Genomic DNA, 7,796 nt, shown 5'->3' with positions numbered 1-7,796 from the left:
TTACCGTCTTATCCTTTCTGTATATACATTTACTTACAACTATTTACATAACGTCTTATATCTAGTTCCTTACCTCTATTTCTTGTGATAGCGTAATTTAGGACTTATTAGCAAACGAGTGAGCGAGCGAACGAAAGCGAGAGTGCAAGCGAGAGAGAGAGAGAGAGCATGGGAACACAACGGCATGTGAGTCTACTTAACTCTTACCAACCATTACTTACAATCTTCACCCTTCTGATCTAAGCGACTTCCGTTTCATTTTTCTTTTACTTTTTTATACCTCAATTTGCCTTTTTTCACATGCATTATTTTATTCTCTCTCATTCGCTCCCCTAGCATCCTCTAACTCCTTCATTTATTCTTCTCCTAACCCATCCTCCCCTAGACTCTTAACCACATTCTCTTGCCAGTTTGCTTCATCTTCCATTCCTCTCCTACATCCTCCTGATACATGATCCCATATTTCCTCCTCCCATTCACATATTCTACACTATTTGTTCTCTCCTTTTTCCGAATACATCCCCTCCCTTTCCTCGTTTCCCAATCTAAATCTTGCTATTCTGGTCCACTTTCTCTCTCCCTATCCCTTTTCTTGATACTTGGTACTCCTTCCTTTTTATCATCTTATACCATTCATTATGTTTTGATTCCTCGATCATCCCCCATCTTTCTATTAATTGTCTTTCCCTCTCCGTTTTTCCAATTCTTAATTACTTAATTACCATAAACTCTGGTGTCCTCCAGTCTGCCCTTAGGGTCTACCTTATACATCTACCTCGTGAACTCTCAATATCTTTCCTTTCTTTTCATCCCCGTATCTCTGCTCCATAACCTAATACCGGCCATACCAGCATATCCAATAACCACATGCTCCTTCTCCAATTTTTTTTCAACCTTCATTTTCCTATTCCCCATATCTGTTTCATTACCTCTACTAATATTTTGTCCTTTCTCTTATATAATCTCTATGATCTTAATTCGTTTTTAAGGTATATCCCAAATATTTAAAGTCTTTTACTTCTTCTAACTCTATTTCCTTCCATCTCTTTGTAAATTCCTTGTTCCTTCCCCCTCCTTTTCTAAACATCATTATCTTTGTCTTTTCTACATTTAAATTCAGCTTTCTCCCATCTAAGTATTTCTCTAACCCTTTAATTAAGCCCGCCATCCCTTCTTCATCCTCTGCCATCAACACTGTGTCGTCTGCGTATGCCAGTGTATATATCTTTTCCTTCCCTATCCTAACTTCTCTCCAACCCTTTCCCCCCATTTCTTCTTCCATGTCTGATATTAATAAATTAAATAAAAGTGGGCTCAGAGGAGGTCCTTGCCTCACACCTCTCACCAACCAGAAACTATCTCCTACTTGCTCTCCTACCTTTACCCTGCTTTTTGTCTTTCTAAAAATTTCCGATACTCTGTTTATTAATCCCTCTCTTACCCCCTTTTTTACCATACCTTTTTCTATTTCACCTCGGTCTAATGAGTCAAACGCCGCCTGCAAGTCCATGAACATTGCTATCATTGCCCCTTTTTCCCTTTTAATCCTCTTATTTACTAGATAGTACAGAACATATATGTTATCCATTACCTCCATTCCTTTTCTACACCCTGCCTGATTCGGTGGCTCTACCTTTTTTTCTTCAACTTCTATCTTCAGTCTCTCCGACAAAACAGTTACATACACTTTATACAGCGCTGGCATCAGCAACAGACCCCTATAATCTTTAAGTTCCTCTCGTTTGCCTTTCTCTACTATTATTATAACTACTCCTTCTTTCCATAACTCTGGCCATCCCTCTCCTCTCCATACTCGATTACACATTATCCATGCCCATTCCTCTAGTTCCTTCCCTCCATATTTCCATACTTGATTCGGAACCTCAACTATACCAGGTGCCTTTCCATCCTTCATAATTTCTAAAACCTTAAATATTTCTTCCCTTGTTATGTCTTCTTCCTAGTCTCTTTTAATACCATATTTTCCTCCCTTTCTAACTTTTCTCTCTACTGAACCTAGCAAATCCAAAAAATATTTCTTCCATTCTGACATTTTAATATCTTGGCTTACTCTTTTTCTTCCTTTGCTTTTCCTATTTACTACCTTCCATACCTTTGCTTCCGTCCTAGCCTTCTTCGCCTCTTCCTCTAACCTTTTATGCTCTTCCTCTTTCTGTTGATCACACAACTCAGTATTCTCGTTCTTGTTTTCCATATTTTTCCCATTACTTTTTTCTTTTCTCCCCTTTCTTAATTCCTTTCTGACTTCCCTTTTTTTTCTCTTTACAGTCCTGATCCCACCCACTTTTATTCCCCCCTTTACTAACTTCATTTTTGTTTCCACCCTGTAATCATCTTTTCATTTCTCCTATAATGTTTTCCATCTCCTCGTCCACATTTCCCTCTCCCATTCTGATATTTCTGACCTTTTCTCTAAACTGTTCTTTTCCTTCCCTTGATCAATCCCCTTTTCCTACACTTTTTACTTTTGCTTCCCTTTTATTCATATTGCTATTGCTTTTTTGTCGCTCTAATGTGACTATTAAGGGAAAGTGATCCGAATTCATATAATCACCTACCTCTAGTTTCTTGAACTTCTCTCTTGCCTCATCATCCACTATCAAATAATCAATTACCGTTCCCCTGTTACCTCCTGAGCGTGTATATGCTCCTTTCTCATCTCCCTCTATATTCCCGTTCAAGATAAACCATCTCAACTATTCCAAGCTCTTCAACAACTTTTTTCCGCCCCCATTTAGTACCTTATTTTTGGATTTTCTTCCTTTCTGTTCTCCCCATTCCCTTCCTCCTCTGTCTCCTGTTCTTGCATTTAAATACCCATCTATTATCAGCCTAATCTCTTCTTTATTTTCTTAATCATTTCTTCCATCTCCTCTGCTTTCTCCTACATGTCACCGTTCACATAAGCCTCTACTTACTTCCACTTCTCTCCTCCCATCTTTACCTCTTCTACTATTAGTCCTTCTTTTAGTTCTTTCCTCTCTTTCTTACCTTTCCCTGTTATAGATTCATTTTTTACTTCCATCACCATTCCTCCCATTGCTCTTGGTAAATTTTCCATCCCTTTTCATCTAGCCACGTCTCCATCATTATGACTACATCCCATTTTGTCAAATTGCCCATAAACTTCCTATACCTTCTCTCCAATCCTGTTATATTTCAGTAACATATCTTCCATTCTTCCCTACTTTCGTTTCCCGTCTTTTTTTGCTTCTTACTGTTTCTTATTTTCCTATCTCCCCTTTCTTCCTCTCTTTGTTTCCCAAAACCTCATTTCTTATTATCTCTTCTCTTTCTTTATCCAAAATTCACAATACCCCGTCTATCTGTCTTCTCCCACACTTAACCCATGTTCTCTCCCTTTTTTCTTTTCTCTTACGCTATTTTGCTTAATTTATACTGCATCCTTCTTTCTACCCATGTCAAATCATCCACTATTCTCTCTGAGCTTCCATATAATAAGCTCTACTTTGTCATCACCTCTCTCTTATGTTTCCATGTATTTAGTTTCGCCAGTACTATTAGCTCCCCCCTTCGTTCTTCCCTTCCTAGATTTTGCATTTTCTCTATCTCCACCTTAGAATCGGTTTGATTCTAGAAAAATCAAAACCGATCCGAATGGCTCTATTTATGACCAAAATCGCGGGCTGTTACGTTCCATTCAATTGCATATTTTGACATGAAATTTTTGGAAACACATAGAATTCGATAATTTGGATATTTCATAAGCATGTAAATAAAAGAATACCTTTCAAGCAAAATTTTTCATAATTATAATAATTTATGTATCCCTTGTTACTTAGGAGTAATGAATGTTTAAACACGGTTTGTTACGTTACATACTTTTAACAGTAGGTTTTTAAGTTTCTTTAAATTATAGAAAAAGTCTGCTCTATTGGCAGACTATTCACAACATCTAGTACATAATTTTTGAGTTTTCCAATGAAAATAATGAATTTAATATCAATCAGGCAAAAAAGATTGTTTTTTTTTAAAGCAAAAATGTTTGCTTTCTAAAACAGGAATGACTGCAGCGATGAAGAATTAAAATATTGTTGAGGTTAATAAATCTTCATAGTTATAATATTTTGATTGTCGAGGAAAAAAGACTGTTACGTTACAGATTTTTCTTGGCTTAAAACACTGATGCACGGGAAAAACATTGCTGAATTTTTATACTTTTTGAAAAATTGACTGAAAGTACTTGAAGAAGATTGGGAATTTTCTTTTTGTCAACGTGATAGAGATTTCGTCAAAAAAGATTTTCCGATATTGGACTGTTACGTTACATGAAAAAAGCGCACTATTTTTATTTACATTGAAAATGCCGATAACATTTTATTCCTGGAATGTATTGTTCAGTTACTTTGTATACACCTAATTCTATCTGAAAAGAGCTAATAGCACGGAGAAAATAACAGTCGATGAATATAATGTACCTTTTTGTTCCGCGTTGAATTTGTCCCTATTTTCACCTACTAAGAAGACACGAAGGAACAATCCTCAATTCTTGGAAAAAACAAAGGGTCTCGTGTGGACATTTATGTTGCTTGATTATGGAAGTATGTATAACCTCAAAATAATTTTAAAAAACCGCGAAATAAAAAAAAAATCCAATGGTTTTGTTTTCCGAATTTTTGGCCATATATAGAACCATGTGATCTAGTAATTCGCAATAGATTTATTATATATAATTTATATAATTGAAAAAAGCGTACGCTATTTTCAAAAGCTTTCCCGCCGTATGTTGCAAGTCACGTCAGCGTCGACATTGTTTGTACAGGTCCACCCTGCAACGGGACACCATCATTTTCTCGGGAATATTTTTACCGTTTTCATGAAAAAACGACAGACTTTCAACAGGATTTTTAGCCCCATAATTGAATCCGGCCTCTGAATTATTAATAAAATGTTTACAATTATTATTATTATGCACGGGCTGTTTTCCGACACGCGCGTGTCGACACGATGCGTTAGATACGCGGTTGCATTGTAAGAGCAGTGTGCCGACACGTTGCACAGTGATCTGGAATAGGAATTTACAGTTCATAATCGCCCACAGGTTGTATTTCTTAACCGATTAAATTTTTTTTTTAGAAATGCGCAGCAATTAATTTTTAAGAGAATTTTGGTTTGCCTTTTTTAAATTTTTTTCAAAGCACAACAATATATAAAGAAATATAGTGACAAAACTCACCATTTTAGCTTTGTGAATTTTTATCTCAAGAAAAAAATACAGATAGAAACTCACTATCAGCCGGAATTATTGCACATTCATTCATAGAACATAATTAATTTTAATAATATTTAATTTAATTATTATAAATAATTTTTATAAGCAAATTCTTGTTAGTGTTTTTTATCATAGAAAAATTCAGTTATTTCACGCTAGTGAATAAATTACGATTCAGAACTCGAATCATTTTTAGATTCGAATTGTTCCATTAGTTCATCGAGCTCTTGATCAAGTTCATCTTCAACTTTCTCCCATTCAGGCTTTAAGGATGCAACAAAAAGAGCATTGTTGCTATGGACAGTTTGCTACATAAATTTTTATTAACAATTACGCAAATTATTATTTAATGTGCCATATCCAATTTTGAAATCACTGTTAGTTTATTGTCGCATAATTTCAGTGGAAAGCGTCCTTTTTGCATGTAAAAAAATAAATTATAGTTCTGTTAAAAAAATGGTTTATAACAATCATATAAATTATTCTTTTTTTAATTTCATTAGTTAGTCACCGCAATAAAGGTCACTCTAATAATTTTGAAGAAAAAAACATTTTTTTCTACGAGGTAACGTCCGATTAGGAGACTTGTTCAACTAAATTGTTATAAACAATCTATATTGTTTATGTTTGATAAAGCTTAAAATATATAAATGGCTTTAAAGACAATTGTGAGTCACTTTTGTTCAGAAAAATCAATTCAGCTATGAGAAAAACTCGTTTATAAAGAATTTGTTTATAGAAATTGTTTATAATAACTAGATTAAATATTATTATTAATTATGTTCTATGAATGCATGTGCAGTAATTCCGGCTGATAGTGAGTGTCTATCTCTATTTTTTCTTGAGATAAAAATTCACAAAGCTAAAATGGTCAATTTTGTCACTATATTTGTTTATATATTGTTGCTCTGTGAAAAAAAAGCAAACCACAATTCTCTTTACAATTAATGGCTGAGCATTTCTAAAAAAAAACTTTTAAATCGGTTAAGAAATACGACCTGTGGGCGATTATGAATAGTAAATTTCTATTCCAGACCACTGTGCGTTGAATCGACAAACTGTAACGACACATGCAACGCATACGAGGTTTCATGTTTCACCATCACAACGTGTTGGCTACTCTGCACATTTTAGAAATATTTCTTGAACTTTAAAATAACTTGGGTCTAAACTAACCTAAGTGTGGGAAATTATTGAAAAATATGGGAGGTAAAATGAAAAAATTGTGTTTCAACAGAACTCCATTATTTCTCAGTAATTTCTTCTTTAATTTATATATTTTCTTTAATACCTTTTTAGTGTAGTTTTAAGCCAAATTATTTTGAATGTGTAGAAACATTAAAAAAAAATATCGATACATGCCCCATAATTTCATTCCGATTCCCATGGAAAGCAAAGCATTTTCTCCTTACAGAGACTGAACAATTTACATTATACGTTCAAATTATAACTTTAATTTTTGCTCGAAAAATTCTTTATTTGCCCGTGAATTTTCATACTTAGTCACTTAGAACTCAGTGCACGTGCTCTCAATGTGTTTCAATATGTTATTCTATGATCTTTGATGCAAAAAATATAGTTTTGTATATATTAATAACATTTCATTCGTAAAAAACGTTTAGTTCTTTCATGAATATTTATCTGTGTTATGATGAATAATATTAATATTCTTCAATTATAGTTACAAAACTGCGTTGCTTCTTTCTGAAAAATTTTATTTAGAAGAGACAATACGGTAGCACAATTCTTTCTTCCAGTTATTAGTTATGAAAACAGTTATTTTATTTAAGAAATTCAATGTAATAGTTTTCCACAGAACATCGAAGTAACGTTTGGACGTCAGAATACAGATAATAAAGTTAATAATAATTATATAGACAATAAAAAAAAATCGTCTGTGATTCGTTATTAGCGCTAGAACATGAACCCTGAAACGTTAGTGCTAGAACTGTTCATTAACATATCTCGATTTTTGTTATCGATTTATCTTACAATACATTTTTAACAGGATTCTAGAACTTTGATGTACACAATGACGGTACAGTTCTAGAACATGCTTAAAGCGCAAATGTTACAGAACGTCTGTGATTAGTCAGTTTTAGAACAATTACGTAACAGCAGTTCTGGAACCATTATTAATCTTTGATCCCAATTTGTTCTAGAACGCACTTGTAACAGGGTTCTAGAACTTCGATATAACACTATAACGGCACAGATCTGAAACAAACTTGAAAAAAATATTATACAACGTCGGTTATCAGTTTGCTCTAGAACAAATCTATAGCAACTGTTACAGAACAGTGCTTTTACATAGTTCGAGAACAGTTATGTCACACATTTTTCACAGTGTTCTAGAACTCTGTTCCCATTTTGTTCTAGAAAAGTTTAGTCACAATTTTGTCACAGTGCTCTGGAACACTGTACTCAGATAATGATTCGCGGGCGCATGTTTCGCGCAAGTCGATGCGCGCACGTCGATGCGCGCACGAAATGCTTGCAAGAATGCTCCACATCTAAGAGCATTCTGTGGATGTACCTTTAG

The sequence above is a fragment of the Belonocnema kinseyi genome, chromosome 2, assembly GCF_010883055.1.
Source record: "Belonocnema kinseyi isolate 2016_QV_RU_SX_M_011 chromosome 2, B_treatae_v1, whole genome shotgun sequence".
Classification (NCBI taxonomy): domain Eukaryota; kingdom Metazoa; phylum Arthropoda; class Insecta; order Hymenoptera; family Cynipidae; genus Belonocnema; species Belonocnema kinseyi.
Note: the sequence above shows the minus strand (reverse complement) of the source record.